Source organism: Ovis aries, chromosome 12 (genome assembly GCF_016772045.2).
Source record: "Ovis aries strain OAR_USU_Benz2616 breed Rambouillet chromosome 12, ARS-UI_Ramb_v3.0, whole genome shotgun sequence".
NCBI lineage: Eukaryota > Metazoa > Chordata > Mammalia > Artiodactyla > Bovidae > Ovis > Ovis aries.
The window spans coordinates 19,596,720-19,621,431 of record NC_056065.1 but is presented as its reverse complement, the minus strand read 5'-3'; the positions used below and the strand labels follow the sequence as shown (position 1 = coordinate 19,621,431).

The 24,712-nt window shown below is 42.8% G+C and overlaps 1 protein-coding gene across 7 annotated transcripts in view; it reads left to right on the top strand.

The window, feature by feature from the left end:
* The window catches only part of ESRRG (estrogen related receptor gamma), a 695,925-nt gene that overhangs the window by 212,839 nt on the left and 458,374 nt on the right, over nt 1–24,712 (top strand). For 4 of the 7 annotated variants that reach the window (XM_060396029.1, XM_060396027.1, XM_060396028.1 and 1 more), the window contains exon 2: nt 3,955–4,046. The exons of the other annotated variants lie outside the window; for them this stretch is intronic. The gene's annotated coding sequence lies outside the window, so the exon portion shown is untranslated. The remainder of the gene's footprint in view (nt 1–3,954; nt 4,047–24,712) is intronic. 7 annotated transcript variants of the gene reach the window in all.

The window sequence follows — 24,712 nt, the reverse complement described above, 5'->3', positions numbered from 1 at the left end:
CACCACATTTCAAAAGCATCAGTTTTTCAGCTCTCAGCCTTCATTATGGTGCAATCCTCACACCGGTATGTGACTAATGGAAAACCCGTAGTTTGACTATACAGACCTTTGTCAGCAAACTGTTATCTCTGCTTTTTTATATGTTGTCTAAGTTTGTCAGAGCTTTTTTTACAGGTGAGTCCTAGTAAGACATATTCCTTAGGTTTTGGAACTGAAAATATGCTTTTCCTCAAGGATAGCCATCAATGAGTTCCACTGTAGTGCCACCATAATTTATGAACATTAGGTGCTTAATAGCTTCTCTTTGTATTGGAATATCTATTAGAAGGCAGAGAGGTAATTCTTCGTCTTCCTAAGGAGGTTACTACTCAGAGGCTGCTGGTGGTGGGGATTGAGGTGGTACAAGTTCTCTTGCCTTGGGGTCAGTGACTGTGAGTGTTGGGAAACTGGAAACTTGATTCTCTGGCTTTGCTTTAAAAATAAACTCTGGGTTAGGGGGAAAAAATTCAGATGCTTTCTCCTCCAACCCCACTTTGTGCAGTCATGGTGGTGTGGCACTGTCACATTGTAATCTTTGTGAAATAATGTCCAGCGACGTTGTGCAAAGCAGAAATCTATGTGCGTGTACCTGGTATCTTTTCATCCTGGAATGAATTTCTTTTTTGTGACTTCATATGTCCAGCCTCAATAATGAATTGAGGATAGGTAATTCCCAGTTTATAAAATAGCAATGTCCCACTGTACATTGTAAAACTGGTTGGTTGTAATTCAGACTATCTGCAGATGAGGAAAAAGATGACCTACATGGTAGTGAGTTTCTAGATTACCCACAAAAATCTCAGTCAAACTGTGACACAACTTCTTCAGGTCTACAACAGTTTTGTTTTCTATTCTTTAGTGCGTTATCTGCAATACTGAAGAAATCTTCCACCTGGGTTGGTTGGCACCATTTAGAATGAAATTGATTTGGGGATATGTATATTACATTTTGCAGTAAGAGGAGACCATTGAAGTAATATGAATAAATTCCACATACCCTTCCAATGCCCATCCATCTTCCCTCATTACCAATCCCTGAATGGGACAGAGTGGGGCATGAAAGATTTATGGCAAAAGTATGCAAAAACTGGGGGAGGGAGGAAAGTGATCAAAGAGCTAGGTTCTAATTCCTCCTTCACCCCTACCTTTCAAGAACCCCCAAATAACAAGACCCCAATTGGCTGTGGACAATTAGCTCATGTCCCATTGGGTTCAGAAGACTCCAGATTCTTCTATCAGGAATTCTAGAAGCACTGGGCATCCATCTTTCCTCTTCTTGCAACAACTCCCAAGGTCTTGTGCATGTCTGAAAGGGAGTAACTCTTTCTCCCCAAGACTCTGAGACCAGCGTCCCACTGCCCACTGACCTGGGCTGCCCCTGCAAGTGGGGGTGGTCACAGTAAGAAGCTCCTGAGTTGAATGCCTCTGCTCAGAGATAAGCGCTACATGTGAGGCCAAAAGGAGAAGCTGTTCCCAAGACTGTAACTACAGTGTAAATGTTAGTTTGAATTTTCATTGATTTCCGAGATAGGCTTTGACCAGTTATGTATTGTAAGTGGGAACTTGAAATCACAACCACATTGGTCATGACCACTGGCATGATTACCTGGACAGTAACATATTATCTGATGAACTCAGCCCCGGAAGGACTTTTTGTCCCTTCAAATCCTTCTTTCGTACTCTGGAATCCTAGGCCTTCTTTATAATAATAATAATAAACAACCTAAATTAGATTCCCAAGGGCATCTTACCCTGTAGTGTCACTTGAGTGGACTCTCTTAATGCTTCATTATATTTGTACGAATTACAGATTTTAAACAGGCTTCCTATGTTCACAGTCCGAGAATATAAATAGGGTTAGATTCTCACATGCAACTCATTTAGCCTTCTTTCTCATTAGTTAAGTATATCAAATATACCCTCCTATTTTTATTTGCAGAGCATCTTTTATTTTCTTTATTTGGAGCGGGGGTTCTTTTTTTGTTGAAATGTAGCTAATTCCTAATGTCCTGTTACTTTTAAGCATACAGAAAAGTGGTTCAGTTATATATACATATAAAACTGAATTTTTTCAGATTCTTTCCCATTATTAGAAGATGTTGAGTACAGTTCCCTGTTCTATACAGTAGGACCTTGCTGTTTATCTATTTTATGTAGAGTAGTGTTTCTCTGTTAATCCTAAATTCCTAAGTTAGCAAAACCCCCAGCCCCCCACTGTCCCCTTTGGTAACCATGGCATTTGTTTTCTATGTCTGTGTGTCTATTTCTGTTTTGGAACTAAGTTCATTTGTACCATATTTTGTAGATTCCATGTATAGATGATATCATATGATATTTGTCTTTCTCTGTTAGTTAGTATCTCTCTTTTCTTGATTGCACCCTGTCAAATTCCATTCTATGCCAGAAGCCTCCTTGGTCTCCCGGCTTTGTTGATCATCAGCCCTCCCTCATGCAAAAACTTTTAAAATGATCCCTTTGTTTCTTGAGTGCTCTAATAGTTCCTCTTCAGCGTGAAAGCAAATGATCAAAGTTTGGTTCCAATTGCTTCTTGTAGTCTTGGGGTATTAAGGCAAAGTTGAAATTGAAACCTCAATCTTGTTTAATTGTCAAGCATTTTACTTTTAACTTCATTCTTTAAAGAAAAGGCAAAAAGCTGTGGGTTTGAAGGGTGTCTTGAGTGAATACGATTTAGAGCCCCTCTGAGAATCTTCTAATCACAGCACCGGCATCTCTTTGAAGTGTTCACTCCCCGAAGTCTACAGTTACCACATTCATGCCTCAAGGGGTGTGATGGGAATGGCCTGATGCCATAGAATTAATGAGTTTTCCCACATCTTTTACTGAACAAACTGCACGAGAACCTGTACCAAACAAATTGTTAGGACCCTTCAGTTATCTGATGGTCACAACCTTTTTTTCTTCTCCCTTCTCCCTGCCCTGGGCTCCAAGTCCAGCACAGAATCCTCTGGATATCCCTGTGATCAACATATGGCTCCGAACGGTTTTCTTTTATATGAGGGTATAGATATGAGATCTGTTAAGTTAGATCATATGGAATTGCCATTTTTGTAGGTCAAGATCAGTAAAACATTCACAGTTTTACAAGATTAGTTTCAATCTTTAGATTAGTTTCAATCTAACCATTTCCTCTGATAAACACTCTATGAAAAAACAGGATTTTGAAAAAGAGCGCGCTGGTAAATGTGCTGTGGGCTTATTTAAAACCGAGGCTTCGGGATCCCTGGTGGGCCTGTGGTTGGGACTCCATACTTCCAAAGCACGGGATGTGGGTTTGACCCCTGGTTGGGATTCTGAGATCCCACGTGCTACAAGGTACCACCAAATTTAAAACAAACAGAAACAAAAAAAATACCCGAACCTTCGAGTTTTTCCATCAGGAAACTTGTCCTTCTCAACCTGCTTCCTTTTGTCTCATTTTGAGAATGGGAGAAATAAGAACCACCCCAAACCCACACCATTTGGAGAAACTTGTTTATTTTGAGACCAACGTGAAATAAGTAGAAAGTCCCTTGAGCCCTGTGATAGAAGACTTTTTTTTTTCTGAAAGTTATAAATGGGTGTTATAATGGAAAATGCTTTCAAACCTTAACCAGAGCATGCACTATAAATAAGAGGGAAGCGGAAGATTAATAAATCTGATAAAGCTGAGAAGGAAGAAAACTTAAAACAAGCCGTGAGGACTGTCCCTTAGCGCTAGTGTTAATACAGCCCTGAGTATATATAGGAAAATCAAAGGCTTGCAGAAGGCAGCTAAGTCATAGCTATTAATGTGTGCTTAACTCTCTTGCCTGGGAGATTTTATTAAATGCAGCAGCCAAGGAAATTGACCTCACTTTTTTTTTTTTTTTTTCCTTTTTTGGGTTGGATCCTTGCTCGCGTCACATAAATGAATAGAGCTGACAATTTACTGGTTCATCAATGAAACAATATTACATTATGAAGATGTAAGGAAAAAATTCTACGCTAACATTGTTGCAGTTTGAAAGGTAAGCTGTTCCCTAAAAAATTAGGAGACGTGAATGATCCTTTATAGCCACAGAACATAATGCCGCGTAATACACACTAAGGAGTTAAGTGGCCTCTTCACATCTTTGTCCCTGTGGTCCTGGCAAGGATTTCATTAGTATGTGAAGAGTCACCCATATTTCCCTCATTCTGTCTTTTAAAATGCAAGAACATTGTTTTCAAGCTTTTCACAGGTTTTGTTTTATGGGATATTCAGACAAGTGAGACTTTAAGCAGTGCGTGTTGCAATGATATCATGGTTCTTTTTGAAAAGTTTTGCTGTGTTTCTGCTGATTCCCTGTATTGGCCATTAAGCTGCAGCTGCCAGGGTCAGATCATTTCTTACTTTTTCTGTTTTGGCATTCGCGAGAGCTTCAAGCGTTATCATTCTCTTGGTCTTGTCCTGTACTTAAGATAGGAAGCCTTCTCAAGTCTGCCTTCTGTGAACTCAGTAGAGTACTTGCATGCTCTCAGGTACCAGTTGGATGCCTAGTTCTTTCCAAATATATCTAGATGTCAAGTCTTCTTCACTCTGTTTTTGAAGGAAAACCATGTAATGCCTACTTTTCTATACTTTCATCAGTTACTCAATTGGTCCTGGATCTGTGAACCCTGCGGAGAAGGCAGTGGCACCCCACTCCAGTGTTCTTGCCTGGAAGATCCCAGGGATGCAGGAGCCTGGTGGGCTGCAGTCCATGGGGCTGAAGAGTCGGACATGACTGAGCAACTTCACTTTCACTTTTCACTTTGCTGCATTGGAGAAGGCAATGGCAACCCACTCCAGTGTTCTTGCCTGGAGAATCCCAGGGACGGGGGTGCCTGGTGGACTGCCGTCTATGGGGTTGCACAGAGTCAGCCACGACTGACGCAACTTAGCAGCAGCATCCATGAACCCTGTGGTGATGACTTATGAGGAGCATAGTATGGAGGGGTTCTTAAACTGGAAAGGGTCTGTATTTCCATCAGACGCTCACACAGGTTCACAACTCAGGAAAGGAGGCAAACCATTGCTGTGCATGGTTCTCCAAGGTGGGATCAGTGAGTCATCCGGTACCCATCCTCCACCCCCCACCCCACCTCCCCAACCTCCTGGGCAGAGCAAGGACGCTGGAAACCATGCTTTCCATCCTGCCTGGTATTGAACCCTCTAGAGTCATTGGATTATCTGAACAGCATTCAACAGATTTCTGCTTCCGTGTGGAAAATGGCCTTCAGAACTGAATTACCTTTTTCATAGCACCCAAGCTGCTTCATTTGCAGCGTGATTTAGGCAATGGGAGAATACACTTCCATGTGTGAAGTGGGTTGAAATGAATCTGATATTCTCTGTGTTCCTTCAGCTCCAACAATCATGAATTGCAGTTCTGGCCCCAGATCATTCAGTTACATGTTTCTGGGATGTTATCTGTTGTTTTGGGTAACAACAATTTAGTTTTAATTATTGGTGATACTTCAATCTGTGTTTCTTCAAAACTGTAGGTATGCCCTGCTGTAAGAAAACTGCATGTGGCTTCAAATGCATGCTGACGGTGTCTTTGCATGAAGGGACGAGTATCTGCACTCTCAAAATAGCTTGGCTTTATAAAATAATTTATCACGAGATTCCTTTAAATAACTAACTCTCTTAGAGCATTTAAAATATGATTTGATTTGAAAAAAATCAATGTCCACTCACTCAACTTTTCAGGAATGCACCTGCTTTGTAATGCGAGGCAGGAGAAGGGGAAAAATCAAGCAACAGGGAATGAGGGTCTTAAGTGAGCTGAGGAGGAATTAATTTTAATTTAGAGAAGAATTTTCCTTTCTAGAGTTTCCCAGGGAAAACACCTTCACCTTTATCACCTCCAAAGTACATAAGGGGGAAAAAAAAGCAGGTCAATTTGAGTTTGGAAAAGATAAATCTATTTCTTCGCCGGGTCGCGGTGTGCATTATGCATGTGTGTTAAAGTGAGGTTTGCTTTGATCCTGACTATTAAAAGTTTATTTTTAAACTCAGACTGGGCAGAAATCCAGCGATGCTCTTACCCCCTGCAGTACATCCTGGTTTCAGGTCCCCAGCCTGGCGGAATGCAACTAAGCAGCAGGAAATAGTTGAAATGTGTGGAGACTTGATGGGTGCTGAGGGGTTTTTTTTTTTTTTCCCCCTTCTTCCCCTCCATTTTTGAAATTCAAATTGAATGCAATTTTCAGCTCATTTGAGCCAGAATATACTGTGGCTGAGCTTCAGTGGCTCTTAAATTCAAACTCACAGGAGAAAACAGATATCATCTGTCACAGAGGGTGGGAGAGAGGACACTCCTGCATTTTATTCATGGAAGACGCAGCTCTGGTAACTAATTCAAACCCTTCTGACTAATCGACTCATCATTCACCAGCAAACTTATCAACTAATCAATGAAACCTTGAAGACACCCATCTTATGAGGTCTGGGAGCAGTTTCCCCCTCCCCGTGAAGAAGATAATTGTCCAAGTCTATTTTTGTATCATTGGTATTTTAATACCTTTTTTTTTTTTTTTTTTTTTTTGCAAACTGAGACAGACCATCATGGCAATCTTTTTTGCTGCCCTTCCTGACTATTTTTATTGTTTCCATCGTTAATGCCTTTGTCAATGCTCTTTATTTATGACAGAATTAGCAGAAAGCTTACTGCTGGCAAAGTGGGGTCCAAATTTTGAGAGTTTTTTTTTCTTTACTAAACAGACTGTCTTGGGGCAAATATAAGTGCCAATGAAAGAGAAAGATTTACTTATTTACAAGGTGACTGTTTCAGGATGGCTTGAGAATGCCTTTCCTGAAGTTTCCCTGGGTATCTGCCCAAGGAATCCATGTAGACTTGGATGCAGGATAATCTGAGATCTCTCCTTCAGAAAATGATGTGATAGGGCAATTCTCATTCTCAAAGGTAGCTTTTCTGTTTTATCGCTGGTGCTTATCTTGGACTATTTTAGTGTGAGCCAAAATTTCCATGCAAACATGAAGGCCATTAGCTTTCTCTTGCTTTTGTTGTTATTGTTGTTGTTGAAGTTCTTGAGAGACAAGTTAATTGTGATGTTATTTCAAAATAAGTAGGAATAAAACAATTTGATCTTGCAATACTATCATTTCTAATGGAGTTAGTTCGTAGCCATCACACCTGGTGTTTAAAAACGCTCTTGCAGTAAGTGTATGATCATGCCACATATGTTTATGCGCATGTCTGTGTGCAGGCATGTATGTGTGTGTGTGCATTTACAGGTCTCCAAGGCTTCCAAGAATGTGACAGCAGGAATTTCCAGTCATTTTTACATTAATAAAGGCATCCACCACTTTACCTTGTTAGTAGTAATGGGCTTATGCTTTAGGTTTCTGTTGGAAGAAGTTTCACTGCCTTTATAAGAAAGAATATCCTGATGTAACCTGTTTTCTCACTATTATATCCAAATATAACTACCCGGACTGTACTGTTATTTCTTTCTATAAAGAAACCAAAACCCTACCTTGAAAGATAGCTGACTTTTAAATTCATCAATAGGATTTCTTTTTCCTTCTGGAATATCTGATCTCTTTAATCTACAAGTAATTACTGAGTAGTTACTATGTGCCAGGCGTTTGTTGGGCTAAGATTTGCAAATATAAAATAGTGATTCTCTAACCTAAGTGAGATAGACATTGGAACTGAAATTTCAGCATCCTTTGGCTGGGTGAAGGAGAGGCTTGTAAAGGTACCTAGGTTCTCAAATGATTCTCAAAGATGCAGACCACTCCTTTTCTGTAGTTGATAATCACTGCTGCTGCTGCTAAGTCACTTCAGTCGTGTCCGACTCTGTGCGACCCCATAGACGGCAGCCCACCAGGCTCCCCTGTCCCTGGGATTCTCCAGGCAAGAACACTGGAGTGGGTTGCCACTTCCTTCTCCAATGCATGAAAGTGAAAAGGGAAAGTGAAATTGCTCAGTTGTGTCTGACTCTTAGCGACCCCATGGACTGCAGCCTACCAGGCTGCTCCACCCATGGGATTTTCCAGGCAAGAGTACTGGAGTCAGGTGCCATTGCCTTCTCCTGATAATCACTAGTGTAAAACAAATATGATCTAATTTGGAGGTGGGAGAAAGGCTAATCTGCAAAATAGTTTAAAAAAAAAGGTAATAAAACATGCATGCTGGGATGCTAAATATAATTAATATCCCTTAAAAATGCTTAATGTCATTGGGCAAAGGAGGACCAGTGGGATGCTGTCATCCTGTACTCTAGGATGGGGTAGCCCAAGGGTCAGGGGAGGAGGCAAGGAGAACCAGTTCAGGAAGACAAAGCTGGAGTCAATGGGAGGATGCTTGGGGTTGGGGAGCGGGGTGTTACATGGTGTTCTAGAGCCGTCTCAACCCAAGAGAGCCAAGCATTAAATTTCTAGGAATTTTGTAAGCCAGCTTTTGTGAAATATTATGAAGAATTAAATTATATAAACTTAAAGTAAGTCAGTGATCTTAAAAACAAAAGTAATAAATAGAACTTATTGCTTCCTAATAAGTTTCCCCCATAGATCGCTATTTTCTATGCTCTTGAGGTCTGCCTGTTGTATTTGAACTATGGAAATACTATCTAATGGTGCCTATTTCTTCCTAACTACATACTCCATGATGCCGTGTTGGCGGCTTGAAATCAGCCAGGATGGGAACATTTATATTGGTGAATGATAAAAATTGGGGGGCTTTTTTACTCATTTGAGAGCCAGTTCTTAAAATTCCCTGGGCAGACACTGGATTTGGGGATGGAGCTAAAGAACTGGGAAATGTTGAATGAAAAAAAAGTCAGAAGATTGAGTTGCATAAGGAAAATAGGTTCGTCTTCCTGGAGAGAGGGCATTCAGGTAGGCAGAGGGTTTACAGTTGATTTAGAAATCTTTGGGAACTATTGAATATCTTTAAGAGTTTTTATTATTATTATTATGGGCTTCTCTGGTGGCTCAGATGGTAAAGAATCTGCCTGCAGAACAGGAGACCCAGGTTTAATCCTTGAGTGGGACGATCTCCTGGAGAAGGGAATGGCTACCTACATCAGTTTTATTGCCTGGAGAATTCCATGGACAGAGGAGCTTGGTGGATGTTCACTATGGGAAATTTGGAAAATAGAATAATAACTTGTATTTCCATAATGCTTTCTAGAGCACTTTTGAGTGCTTTAAATAGAATAAATCATGAAATCTTGTTTACAGCCTCATAAAATAGTTGGTATTATCCCATTTTAAACACAGGGAAATTGAAGTACAGAGACATTGAAAAGTTTGGCTGTGTAGAGGAGATCTGACTGGAGAGCAGGCCGTCCCACTCTGGGGCTTCCTTGGTGGCTCAGTGGTAAAGAACCCGCCTGCCAGTACAGGAGATGCAGACTTGATCCCTGGATTGGGAAGATGCCCTGGAGAAGGAAATGGAAACCCACACCAGTATTCTTGCCTGGGAAATCCAGTGTACAGAGGAGCCTGGCGGGCCACAGTCCATGGGGTCACAAAAGAGCTGGACATGACTGAGTGGCTCAACAGGTCCTGCTTTGGCGTTTGCCATGCTATTCTGACACTCGGTGGAGAAAATGACAGCCAGCTTAACCCCGCCACCTGGAGAATCTGAGAAACTGGACCAAGAGTGGGATCATTTAGGAGGGAGATGGAGACTCTTTCGGTTGCAGACAGGGTTTGAGTTGTAGGGAATCAAAAACATGAGGCTCCCATAGCAAATCAGCCTGGAAAATCAATGGTGCCCGATTCAGAGACAGACAATACCTGGATGTGGTCTCGAGGAAAGGCGAATCATCACAGGCTTAAGCAGAGAGAGGAGTCTTAGGGAGAATTAAACTTTAGGAAAAAAAACATGCAAACAGAAAAAGAGGCAGTGAATGAGAGAATGAGCAAGCGGAAAGAGGTGGGGAGGACAGGAGGCATAAAAGCCAGTGTCAGGAAGATAAGGAGAGTTTGGGGAGGAAGGAGCTGATTCACAATGCCAAGGGCTTCAGTGAGACTTTATAATGGTAATGGAATAATTTGTTGTCAAAACTGAATTGCTTTACATGTGAAGGGGTGTGGGGGCTATTAATTTGGGGTTGCCCCAAAAGTTTGTTTGGGTTTCCCATGAGATGTGTGATGCCTTCAGATGCACAAAACTGGCAGATTTCTAAGAGTTCGTGATAATGGGGAATGGAACCTCTTTAACCAGCATTTACTAAGCATCTTCCATGAGGACTGCTAAGGGCTGAGGATAAAGAGACATATGGCAAAGTCACAAAGTGTTTTGTGAAGGGAAAAAAAGACAGAAGCACAATCATCTTTTGCCACGCACACCCAGCAGTCACTCTTCACAGTTTTTTTAATAGCTTTTTCTACAAATTCTAATATTTGTTGAAATTCTGATCTAACTAGTTTCATTTTCAACTCAACCATGTGACATATAGGTCTGAAGTTTACTTAACATATCTTCTCTTTAACAAGTATGTGTTTATTAAAGGTACCCCTTAGATGGACATACCATAACATATATAACCCTTCTCTTAGTGATACGCAGTCAACCCTTTTACTTTTTTGAGTTTTCAGTATTGCTATGTAATTTGTTTTTTATTCTTGTGCTTTTATTCCTGTGGGATAGATACCTAGAATAGGATTACTGAGGCACAGTATATCTGCATTTTCAGTTTTATAAGAAACTGTCAGTGGATCGTTAGAAAGTTACATAAATTATACATATAAAACGTATGTGTTATAAACCAATATAAACATTGTATAAGTTAACACATCTACCAACATTGTACGACTATCAATTTCCCAGTTAGCCACGGTTCTATCAGACTTCCAATGTTTTTGCCAATTTGCTGTTGAGAAGTGGTGTTTTAGAGTCATTTCAATCTACATTTTAAAAATTGTGAATGAAGCTAAGCATCTGTTGTGATGTTTATTGGTCATTTATATCTTTTTTTAGTGAATTTGCGTTTTCAGATTCTCTTGGCAATTATTTGTATTGAAATCTTCATCATTTTCCTTATTTGTTATCACTGTTTTCACACTAAGAATATTAAGCCCCGTTTCTCTTAAATGTGTTGCAGAAATCTCTGTTTTATTTTACCTTTGGTTCTCTTTTGTTTGGAGAAGTAGTTGAATATGTTTATTTTGATTTTGGGTGTGGGTGGCTTCATGTTTTCTCTTCTAACTTAGATTGGATCCCTCCCCAAAACAAAGAAAAACAGTATTTCTTTTATTCTTAATCTTCTTAGAAAATCTTTTTATTTTGTATTGAGGTATAGCCAATTAACACTGTTGTGATCATTTCAGGTGAACAGGGAAGGGACTCAGCGATACATGTACATGAATGCATTCTCCCCCAAACTCCCCTCCCATCCAGGCTGCCGCATATCATTGAGCAGAGGTCCCCATGCTGTGCCGTAGGACCTTGTTGGTGATCCATTTTAAACGCAGCAGTGTGTATGTGTCCATTCCCAACTCCCTTCCCCCCATCCTTCCCTTGAGCCTGTGTTCATAAACCAGTGAGGAAGACAGCTGCAGAAAATGGGTATTTCCATGTTACCTGCTTGGGGCTCTGAGGGATAACCGAGCGCTGTGGGTCCCCAGAGGCGGCTTCTTAGAATGCTGGCAGAGGAGAGGGAGGGGTGTGTCTGGGCTTCCCAAGGGGTTGACATCTGAGCTGAACCCTTAAGGTTGAGGCCGTGGAGGTAGGGAGGGTTTCCAGCTGAGGGAAATGGCAAGTCAAAGAGATTTGAAAACTTTGAAAAGTCAGGAGGCTTTACAAAGCAAGGAAAGAGAAGCCCCTGTGGTTTCTCAGGGTGGGTCAAGGGAAAGCGTTTTTAATATGAGGGGAAAATGATTTTTCTTAATTCTTTAAAATTTCCACCCACACACACACAAATGATTATTACTTTTATGAGAAATAAGGAATTTTAAGCTGAAGGAAGCTCTAAGAATTGGATTAAACAAAGTAAATAATAAATGAATAAAGATAAGAAGCCCCTCCCCACAGAAGTATTAGGGATTGGAATCAGTGTGCCTTACTTTGGGACCAGCTGGTGACACGTTCCTCCTAGCTGAATGTGACCTTCAACCTCTCAACTTTCAAGCCTCACTGAGGGCCACTCTAGAATAGAAACTGAAGTCGCTCAGTCGTGTCTGACTCTTAGCGACCCCACGGACTGTAGCCCACCAGGCTCCTCCGTCCTTGGGATTTTCCAGGTAAGAATACTGGAGTGAGGTGCCATTTCCTTCTTCAAAATACCATCCTGTTATCTGTAACAAGGTCCTTCCTGCCTTACTGGGCAGATGAAACCTCCACGCATTATCACACCACTTATTTCTAGCTCCATTGCACCATTGTGTTCTTCTGATCTTCACATTAAAAGGCATAAGTGCATTTCACAATATATACAAAACTCAAGTCATTGTGTTGTGTACCTGGAACTAGTGCAATGTTCCATTATCAAGGATATCTCAAGAAAAAAAAGAAAAGTATAACTATTTGTATCCTCCACCCACATGCTTCACACTTGCAATTCCTTCTGCTTGGGATGCCCCATATCATTCTGTCAGGCCTACCAGGATCACACCTATTCTTAAAGGCTCAGCCTAAACTTCACCTCCTTCCTTCAGCCTTCCCTGATCTCTTCTGCTAGAAAAGCCCTGGATGTGGAAATGTACACTGGGACCATTTAAGACTCATCCTAAAACAACAAAGTGTTTCAGTTGCGTCCAACTCTTTGTGATCCCATGGACCATAGCCCGCCAGGGTCCTCTGTCCACGGGGATTCTCCAGGCAAGAATACTGGAGTGGGTTGCCATGCCAGAGGGATCTTCCCGACTGAGGGATCCAACCTGAGTCTCCTGCATTGGCAGGCGGGTTCTTTACCACTGAGCTACCTGGGAAGCCCCATGTAAATATAGTTTTAAATATAGATAAAACTTGCAGAAAGGCAAGAACCATGTCTTACTCTTCTTGGCAGTTCTCAGGCCTTTAACACAGTGAAGTTTCAGTTTCATCCTCCTTTAAAAAAGGCCAAGAAGATCAAGCTCATCTGTACAAACAGACCTGTGGACCACATAAGGCAAGGACGGATGAGGGGTAAGAGTACCTGTGGAATAGTCAGAATGGAAAGTCATTTCCTGAAGACAGGGGTTAGGAGCTTGAGGAGAGAGTTATTTTAAAGAAACCTCAGAAGGAAGTGAGGCCGGGAATGCACCGAGGATCCGTAAATGAATCACCTCGTATTCTTGGTGGATGGCCAAGCTGAATTTAGACGGAATGAATGGATAATGAGCCACGTTTGCATCTTCCTTCGCCTCTGGTGACCAAAGAGTGATGTGGATAACAGAAGAGACCTGAGACTATCTGAATCGGAAAGAAAAAGGGGGAGCAGAGGGTTTCAAGATGCAGGCGAAAAAGAAGGATGCCTGCTCCATGGGAGAAGTGAGTCAGAGAGGTTCTTCAGAAGGGATGTGAGTCAGAAAGGAAGGTTACATAATAAACTTGGCAGCGTGTCTGTGACTGAGGACAGTGGTGAGAACGCCGACCTGGTCTTTGTGAGGAAAGATGTCCAAGGAAGCCATGTGGTGCCTTATAATTTGAGTGAGGTCAGGGTGATATGTGTGGGTGGAGAGTGTTGAGGAGGGTTCTACGGGCAGGGCGTCAGACATGGTTTCTCTGAGGACATTGGGAGGATGAGGGCATCACAGATGAGGCTTAGAAAGAGATCACAGATTTAACACCTTCACAGTTGAATAGCATCTTCAGTTGGGAAGGGAGGTCTGTTGTAATCTTCTCATTTAGCCTTTAGGGGAAAAAAATAAATGCCTAAAATGCTTCATGTCATCTCCCAGACAGACTCGCCGCCTCTGCCACCCCGCCTCCACAGTCCGCTCTCTGCCCTGTCTCTCTGTTCTCTCTCTAAACTCCAACCAAGCCAATGTCCAAAGTCTTATGCCATTTCTCATTCATGCCTACAGCTCTCTCGGTCTGGAATAGCCTTTTTCTTTGCCTAACTCCTTTAAAACCATAGGTCTCAGCTTAAAAACAGTCTTAAAGCATCCTCCGTCCCCCCACCCCCACACACTAGTTTGAAAGGCCTTCCTGACACGCGTCCAAGCATTTCTCTCCTATTTTTAACATTTGTGGGACAAGTTGTTCCTTCTTGACTGTCCCTTTGCTTTTCTAGATTGTGAGTTCTGTTCAGTCACATCTTGTAGGACTGTACCAGCCGCAGAGAAGTTGCCCAGTAAACATCTCCTATGTGAGTGTAGGAAGGAAGAAATGTACATTTAAGGGATATATTTTCACCATCACTTGTTGACCGAGCCTTCCATGCTTCTTCTGAAACTAACTATACTCAAACTTGACTCCAGTGTGACTTGAACATCCCCACGCAGGTCTGGGAAAGCAGGGTTACCGTTCTGCTAGTGTCTTACCCGTTTCTAGCGTACATTTCAGTGACATCAAGTCCATTCACGTTGTTGTGTAGTCATCATCACTACCCATCCCTAGAACTTTTCATCACTTCAAACTCTGTGTTCATTAACATTAATTCTCCATGCCCACCTCCCCCTAGCCCCTAGCACGTACCACTCCCCTTTCCAACCCTATGAATTCGGTTACTCTAAATACTTCGTGTAAGTGGAAGTATATAACATTGCCTGATATATTTCATTCACCATAATATTTTCAGAGTTTATCCATACTGCAGCATATATCAGAATCTTTTAAAACTGAATAACATTTCATTGTATGTCTGTACCATATTTTGTTGTTCCATTCATTCATTGATGGACATTTGCATTGTTTTCACAGGAGCATGGTGATACACCCTCCATCACGTAAGCTGGTAGCCTGTGGGATGGTCAGTGGTACAGAGTGTAGTGGATACAAGCAAGGGAGGAAGGATAGATGAAGGAAATTATAATATGCATGGCAGGACCTACAAAAATATCCAAGAACATGGAGATTTAGACTGGAGGGAGAAGAAATGTTTCAGTTGGATCATAGCATCCTTGATAGGAAGAGGGTGTTGGAGATGGATACCACAGGTTTCAAGTGATAGTAAAGTTTGAGAAGTAGGTTTGAGAGAGACTAATTTTTTCCCTTTCCATTGTTATCAAGATAAAAGAACAGAATGAATGCAGAGGAGCAGAAAAGAAGGTTTCCTTTGAAAGGAAAACCTGGGGGAAAGAGGTGAGAGAAGGATGGAAGAAAAAGGGGAATTTGGGCACAGTGTAATGCCTTTCCACAGGGTACAGGGGTAAGATGTAATGGTGGAGGAGAGCAAAGCATGTATTAAATCAAAGCCATCCCACTATCTTCATGAAGGAAGGAGCTCAATGAATATGATCTGTAGTTAATGACAACCTGAAGACAGTGACCCCACAGCCACCATCAGGCACCAATCCCTCATGTTCAACCCAACAAGTTCAGAAATCTTTTCTTGACTTCTCAGTCGCTGGAGAAGAATTATTCATACTCATTCCATCAAAATCCCTCACATGCCTAAATTCTTTCTCAGTTCAAGATCAGAACAGGATTAAACTCTTTTCCCTTAACAACTTCTTAGTTACAGTTTTCTAAGCCTTTAATGCCCTTTGAATTGTCTGTTCTGAGTTCTCTTGGGTTAAAGTACAGTCAGCCCTCTGTATCCACGGGTTTTGCATCTGCAGATTCAGCCAACTGCAGGTAAAAATGTTCCCCCAAATTCCAGGAAGTTCCAAAAAGCAAAACTTGAACTTACTGCTCAAAGGCAACTATTTAAATAGCATTTACTTTGTCTTTCTGTGTATTTGCAATTGTTTGCAGAGCATTTACATTGTATTAGGTATTGTATTAGGTATTATAAGCACTCTAGAGATGATTTAAAGTATATGGGAGGATCTGTGTAGGTCTTATGCAAATATTGGGTTGCTAAAAAAGTCTGTTTGGATTTTTCCATAAGGTGTTATGGAAAAACCCAAACAAACTTTCTGGATAATCAATATTATGCATGTACACACACACAGACACACCCAGACACACACACACCCAGACACACACATCCAGACACACACACACACACACGCACGTCGTGTCCAACTCTTTCATGACCCTGTGGACTGTAACCCACCAGGCTCCTCTGTCCATGGGATTTCCCAGACAAAAATACTGCAGTGGGGTTGCCATTTCTTTCTGGAGGTAATCTTCCTGACTCAGGGATCAAACTCATGTCTCCTGCATTGTAGGCAGATCCTTTGCCACTGAGCCACCAGGGAAGACCATGCATATATATGTGTGTGTGTACACACACACACACACACACACACAAGCCTGGCGCTGGAGCCAATCCTCTGCAAATACTGAGGGGCCGCTGTACCCCAGGGGGAATAGCTGGATTTTTCTTGCATCCCGTTTGAAGCTGGTGTTCTCCTCAGTTATCCTCTGGGTCCGTGTGATGTTGCCGGTACCCAGTGTAGCTCTGGCCTTACCGTAGAGTGAGAGGGTGCCGTGTTTCTGAAAGCAGCCTGATGAGAAGGGCCCATTATGTGCCATGCCCATCAAGCTCAACCTCTCAGCCTAGAGGCAGAGCAAGGAACTCTCCAAGATGTTGCCGGCTCTGAGACTGTGTTACCTTTCTGGAAGTGTTATTTTTTTTTCCTTCTGCTTCAGAAGCCCACTTTGTTGGTCCATTTCAAGTTGCCTCTGATCTTGAACGGTGGCTTCTCAGCCCCTTGGATCCCTCCTTGGGGAGGTTCTCACTGGTCACTTTGCGGAGGCCCCCTCAGGCCAAGAAAGCCTCCCTCACTTTCTCTCCAGTTAACCCTTGCCCTTCAAGGGGGTGAGGGGCCGCCTCCCTTGTAGTCTGTTATTACTTGCAGGTGGCTTCTAAGTGGAAAGAAACATTGCCGCAGGCACTGCGCTCCCATAGGCGCTTGCCATTTTGCTACAAAAGAGAAAAATCGAGTCTTTGAAGAGTATATATACACTATTCATGTCCTTAGAAAGAGAGGAATGTCTATAAAATTTCAGGAACAGTATTAGATTTTACTCAGTTATCAGAGGGCAGAACTATTGGGTTATGGCTCAGGCTGCTTTCGGAATTAAAAAGAAGCAGTTGCCATAGCTGAGCGTCCGGTCTTTTAGTAAAAGCTTATTTGAGATCTCTCTAGACACTAATCACCCCCAACAAGTCATACTCTAGTGAGACAGAGTATCCGTGAAATACAGTAATGGGGGCTGTGTTGAGCTGTTCTTTTTGCAAAGGGACCTAGCTTAGTGACAGCGTACTGGATATACGACTCATTTGACCAGATGAAAGCCCTCGTCACTACCTCAGTCCTCCAGGCTTTTTTGTCACCTACACTGCTACCTTCAGATCCCCCAGGGAACATATGATATGCTTCTTTCAACATCTCAAGCTACTGTCCCCAGCCTTCAGTGAAACATTATACGTCTTTTCCACCCGGATTTCTAAACTATCGCTACCAATGCAATGTCCCATCAGAGCCGTCCCCTGCTCCGCCCCCCGAAAATCCATCAGTAGATAAGTAACCAGTTCATTTTCCTGAGTCTGAAATGGCTAGCTTCTCTCCTGTTATATTTCATTGAAAAATCAAAAGCCCAGCAGTGCTCTGCGCCCCCCCCCCCCTTTTTCTGCCACATTAACATGACCACACCATTCGATACTGGGATTCAAGGTGTGTTAGAACCACAAGAACATACGTGGAGTGATTTTTTCTCCCCCCTTGGGGCTTCCCTGGTGGCTGCAGCAATAAAAAATCTACCTGCAGTGCAGGAGACACATTCAGTCCCTGGGTCATGAAGATCCCCTGGAGGAGGTCATGGCAACGCACTCCAGTATTCTTGCTGGAAAAATCCCATGAACAGAGGAGCTTGGCAGACTACAGTCCATGGGGGTCACAAAGAGTCATACATGATTGAGCAAACACACACACACACACACACACACACACTTAGTCTTCCTGGGAGGGATGCTGGTGGTGTTGAAATAGCTGGTTGTGTAGCAGAATGGGCCGGAGAACAAATCCTCTGCCTCCTCAGGTTATTTCCATCTGGACTTGCTTCTCTGTTGTTGTTTAGTCGCTCAGTCATGTCTGACTCTTTTTCGGCCCATGCATGCTCTGCAGCCCTTCAAGCTTCTGTCCATGGGATTCTCCACCCAAGAATACTGGAGGGGCTTGCCATTTCCTTCTCCAGGGGATCTTCCCGACCCAGGGATCGAACGTGCGTCTCCTGCTTGGCAGGCAGATTCTTTACCACTGAGCCACCTGGGAAGCCCTTTGATTCATTTCTGAACGTGGAATGTGTCCTGCAGAGCATCTGGCCAAGTCCATCTGTACCAGCATTGCCCCAGTGTGCACAGACCTGCTAAAGCAGAGTCTCCAGGCCAAGAGGCTGGCATTCTGTGTTTTAACAAGTGCTCTAGATGCTTCTTTGGGTCTTGCCAGGCTGGAAAACACTGCCCCATTCATTCCTGCTTCTGGCTGGCAGGGATGTACCGGATCTTGGGGTTGTCTAGGGGAGTGGGCAGTGGTTTGTGTGGCTTTTGGCTCTGGCTTGACTCAGGTTGTTTTGTCCTGAGGAGATCGTGAACGCTGAACAGCAGGCTCATTTTGAAGGAACCAGGAAGAGAAGGGAGCCTGTTTAAAATAAAAAAAAAAATCCAAAACAAAAACTGAAGGGTGTGTGCTGTTTTATTTGAGAATAACCTTAGGATGTATAAAGTTGAAATACTCCCCAGGGCGACTGCCACTGTATTGCTTGTCTCAACATGTTTTATATGACAACAGTGATAAAGGCTGTTTCGCCAACCTGTTTAAGTCACAAAACCAAGTGGAGTCTTTGTTTTTCTGCATAAGAACTGCATGTGGTTCCTATTCCCTGATAAGGTGGCTTAGAAAAGTGACCTGTTGTGATGACCTGGAAATCTTCTTGAGTATAATCCTCTAGAGAGTGGTAGATGATAGTGAAGAAAATCAGGAAGCTTTGGGGTATGCTGTGAAAAGCTGCTGGTTGTAAATAAACATAAGGAAGACAGTGTGCTTTTATTACCTAGTGAAGAAGGCAGGCCAGGGACCAAGGAACAATTGAAAACAGTATCTTGGATACTTAATTGAGTTTTAGATTTTCTTACCTCGCTGGATGTTGTTTTCTGCGTTTTGTCTAACTTGCATTTCTGCCCTACCGTCAATATACCCAAGCTGGGGCTGCAAACTATATCAACAACCCCCGAAAGCCATGATACTAGCCTTTCTTGTATTTGCAGCGCTGTTTGGATTACCCATGGCAGCCATAGTTTTATTATGGAAAGCCCAAAGGATAACTTGTCTATCAGAGGTGGCTCCCTTTTCCCTATGGACAGAACTCTGATTGGAGAGAAGCTTTGTATGTAGATTTTCCTTCTAGGCTGGATGTTATAATCTGGTCTAACAGATAGCTCTTTGGCTCATGGAATGAACTGGAGGAAGCGGAAGTCCTGGCTGAAGGGGCTGCTGGACAGAGGCCCTCGTGGAGATGAACTAGACTTTCTGGTCCCAATGCGCTCATCCCTTGTGAATTGAAGACCCAAACCAGCCATTGCTCTCAAGGCCTGCTTTAGGCTTCCCCATCGTACGGGCAGAAATCCACGTTAGAACAGAGACTTGCTTGAAGTCTCATCTGATAATCGTCCTTGACAACATTCAGGATTATGCTGGGAGGGCGAACAAGTCATTCCATTGCAGCAGCGGTCATGGCAGTACACGAACCACAGCAGCTTTCCAATCAGAGTCGTGGGGGGATAATCGCAGGAGAGAGCAGCTCACCCTTGGCAAAAGGCAAAGTCCCCTTGCCCTTTGTTTTTGGATCTGCTTCCTGTTCCTTGAATTTGTCTCCAGGATTAGAGAGCTACCACACCATCTCTAACTATTTCTGGGCTTCCTGATTCTGAAAGCTCTTACAAAGCTAAATAATCTACCCCTTAGGTAAACATAAATCATTGTCTACCTTCTTTGCTCCTTGAGTAGACCTTTTGATATATTCATTAATTATGGCTGCTGCCTAGTGGCACAGTGATGGCTGAGTCACCGCCGTGAGCATCTTTCCTGGAACGCCCCCATCTCTGACACTGAGCCTTAAAATCCAATTCAGCATTCAGGAGACTCTTTCTCTGCGATGGACAGCCGGATGGTACTAAGCAAAAGAAACACACCTGGAAAAGGCAGCAGTGAGTGTGTTCGCAGGAGTGAAGGTGGGAGAGGGAAGATGCATAGAACATTGTTGCAATGATGCTGACTTAAACAAGATACAACTGTTTCTAACCTCTGGCAAACCCCTGAAATAGGACCTTGATCCTCTCCTCCCTGGATTTGCCGCCCCTGTTAACAGTCCAGTTAATCACCACCCCAGCTTTTGAAGGCCAGAATGCCCATGCAGAACTGTTTAGAAATAGGCACCATGGTTCTGATTTCTAATCCTTTCCCATATTATTAAAAAAAAAGTCCCAATTTTTGGTAAGTCTTGCTTAACTAATGATACAGTCTCTTTGTGTTTGTTTTGCTCCCACATTCAGGGAGCTTGGCGGCTATGATTTTGATTTTGGAGTTTAGGCATGTTAATTAAGCCTTTGTATGAAAGCAGAAGGGTTCTGTTTCTTGTTTGTGAGTTTAATAAGATTTCGTGTTAAGAATGGCACTGAGAATCTGTCAGAATTAGCGTGGCTGCATATGTGTAGCTCAGTGCTTTGAGACCCTTGAAATGTCTGTTTTTAGGACATCAGCAGGGGGCTAATGAAAAGGCTTTGTTGATTTTAACGAATTGCAAGCCACTGTAGCCAAAATAAATATAATCTGCTTTTTGGATTAGTTGTCACAGATGATTTTACCTACTAACAGTGATTAAAGAACCCGAGTGGACCAGAAGCATAGCTGCTCTCCAGTGACTCTTGCTAAAATAGCAATAAACAGAAGTAAATAAAGACTTAGGGCATTAGTTATCTTTAATAAACAGTGACACCAAATATGCCGCGTGAGGGCGTGAAGGGGTGGGCGTGGGGGCTTAGAGAGGATCGGGCATCATATACCTGCGTGGCGCCGGATGGGTCCAGAAACTAGGGCGCTGGCTGCGAGCGCTTCTCTGCTGCAGCTGCGTCTCATCAGCAAGTGGCGAGAAACCCAGAGAAACTACGCTGGCTTCCCGGGCCCTCTCTCCAGAGCCAGCCCCGTTCCATCCCATTCTACTCTCATCTTCCATGGACTCTGGGACCAGAGCTGAAATCCTGCATCTACAGGGTTAGAGCATGAAAGTCAAGGAAGCATTAATTACTTGGGTAATTGTTAACCTTCTTGCTGCAGTAATTCTACCCAGTTAGTGAGCAGAAGACTAGTATCTATCCTTCCCTGTATTTCACTACCCTGGTGAAAGGAATCGCAACTGGCAAACCTAATCCTCAGATATCTCTAGGAACATCTGACTGCGTTTCCCTCATCACTGCTTAATTTTAACCAGAAGGAAAAAAAAGACTGTGGCTGAAACCCTCTTAGGTGCTATGTGTGAGTGCTGGCTGAGAGATGCCTTTTTTTGGCAGAAAAATCATCAGATGTAAGAAGCTATGGTTTTTCCTATTTTTCATTCTTATTGAATATTTAAAATCATGCTATGGACACTTCATTGCAGATAGCAAAGCAATTGACAAACAGGGTTTTTGTTTGTTTTTTTAACCTTCTTTCTCCCCTGGAAGGTAGATATTATTGTGTTTCTTTTACAGATGCAGAAACTGGTGTGCCCAGGACCCACAGCTGAGTCATGACAAGGCCCAACAATAGAGCATTGGCCTTCCAGTACCCTGGGGTAACCCAGGTGTTAGTTGTATTGACTGGTCACAATTCCAATGATTACAATCTTACCCACAGTTAAACACCCTTAAGAACCAACAGTTGTCATTTATCAAGTTCTTACCACATGCCAGGCACTGTATTGGGAGCTTTAGAGATAACACACAATCTCATGTGCTAAGTCGCTTCAGTCATGTCTGACTCTTTGTTACCCTGTGGGCTATATATAGCCCACCAGACTCCTCTGTCCATGGATTTCTCCAGGCAAGAATACTAGAGTGGGTTTTCATGCCCTCCTGCAGGGAATCTTCCCAACCAGGCATCGAACCCGTGTCTCTGGTGTCTCCTGCATTGGCAGGTGGAGTTCTTTACCTCTGGTGCCACCTGGGAACCCCCGCACTATCTGATACCTTACAACAAATCTATTTATCCATAAATATTTATGGAGCATCCCTAGTACCGGGCTCAGCGGTAGAGATACAGCAGGGAATAAAATCGATACAAATTCCTGCCCAAGTGAAATTTTTATTCCTGTGAAAGGAGTTAAGACAGTAAACACAATACATCTTTTTAGAAAAAGCGATGGTCTAAGGGGATGGTCAGGGCTCTGGGGAGAGAGCAGGGGAGCTATGAGGTATATAGCAGCCCCTCCTAAGGGCTTTGCCTCTTACCTGGCAGAAAATGGGACGCCCTAGGGTGTGGGGAGTTTAGGCAGAGGAGTAAAAATCTGTCTTACATTTTCAAACCCTGAGAGATGGGAGTATTTCCTCATTTCACTGATGGAACGCAGACTGCAGAGTAAAATTCAGTTAAGTAGTTGCAAGAACTTAACAGTGTGACTAAGATGCAGAGAGCGTGTGCTGTGTCCAAGAGACTACTACAATCCACCTCCAGATGGAGGACGTTCCTGGTGTCTGTGCAATGCCTTTCTTTAAAAAAAAAAAAAAAAAAGTTTATTTATTTTTGGTTGCACTGGGTCTTTGTTGCTTCACACGGGCTTTACCTAGGTGCGGAGAGCTGGGGCTTCTCTTTGTGGTGGCTTCTCTTGTTGCTGAGCATGGGCTCTGTGGCGTGTGGACTCAGTGGTTGCAGCACAGATTCCGTAGTCATGGCTCATGGGCCCTAAAAAATACGAGCTTCAGTAGTTGTGGTGCATGGGCTTAGTTGCTCTAAGGCATGTGGAATCTTCTAGGACCAAGGATCAAACCCATGTCCCCTGCATTAGCAGGCACATTCTTAACCACCAGACCATCAGGGAAATCTCCAAATGCCTTTCTTACCATCAGAGGTAAAAATCTTGCCAACGTTGTTATATATATATAAAATCTGGATTCAAAATCATGAGTAACAGGACCACTTCGGATCCCATTTGTAGCACTAAATTCAGTTTCTAGACAAGACCGCAGAACATAGCAAAATCTGTTGAGCACACTGCTCAACAGCACAGAAGAAGCAAGAAGGGTCAGGTCTGGAATTTGAATCTAGTCCTGTGGGCCTGACTCTGAATCTCATGCCCTGCTCACGGCATCCTGCTGCCTCTTGGGCATTCGTAACTCCAGACACAAAGTTGCATTCAGTCAACATTTACAGGGAGTGAGGCATTGTATGCTGCTGGCCCTGAGTAGATACCTGTGATCATGACCTTTCTGTGAGGCTCCCTGTTTGAACTCTTTCTAGGGTAGATTTCCAATTACCAAATGGGCGGGTATGGAAAGCCTGTGGTTGCAGAAGGCAGCAGTGCAATAAATGACACAAGGCTGCATAAAAGTGGCCACGTGGGAACTGTCCTTAGATTGCATTTGTCTTCAGGAGCTTCTTTTCCAAGTCCTATAAACCACCAGAAGGTAATATTGATCTCATTGGGTATCAGTAAAGGTCTGTTCTTTCTTGGTGAATTTGAAAGGTGAATAGACATCATTAAATATCCTAAATTAATCCTTATGACAAATGTGAAAGGTCGTGGCCAGACAGATGCAGGCACAGAGCTGTACCTGTAGACAAACGTACACACACATCCACACTCAAACACAACCAGAGTTCTCTGTTTCCTAGGTCCTCTCTGCAACTCTGGTCTAAGTTATCTGGATCAGATCTATTTGTAAGAAATAACTAGTCATGCTCTTTCGTGTGAGGAGTCATGATTTGCTGGGGGTGAGGCCAAATTCTAGACCTGCCTTTTTTGTGTGAGCTACATATGTTGTTTTATTTTTATTTAATTTTGGAGTGTAGTTGATTTACAATGCTGTGTTAGTTTCAAGTATACAGCAAAGTGATTCAGCTGTACATATATCTTATTTTTTTGGAGATTCTTTTCCCATCTGGGTTATTAGAGAATGTTAAGTAACATTCCTTGTGTAGTAGGTCCTTGTTGTTCTATTTTATGTATAGTAGTATGTATGGAAAGTGTTAGTTGCTCAGTCATGTCCGACTATCTGAGAACCCATGGACTGTAGCCCACCAGATTCCTCTGTCCAGGCAATTCTCTAGGCAAAAATACTGGAGTGGGTAACCATTCCTTTCTTCAGGGGATCTTCCTGACGCAGGGACCAAAACAGCATCTCCTACGTGGCTGGTGGATTCTTTACCGTCTGAGCCATCAGGGAAGCCCAACAATATGGTAATCCCTAACTCCTAATTTATCCCTCCCCCAGCCCCCACCTTTCCCCTTTGGTAACCTGGACATGCCTTCTTACATCTAAAATCTTTAGAATTTTGACGGACTAAATAAGCAATAACTTTATAGTACAAGCACATCATTGCTCTTTTCCTTCTCTAAATTACCTTGAATTTGACCTTGTACTTTTTCTTACCCAGAATGCACAGCTATGTAAATGAATGGTACACAAC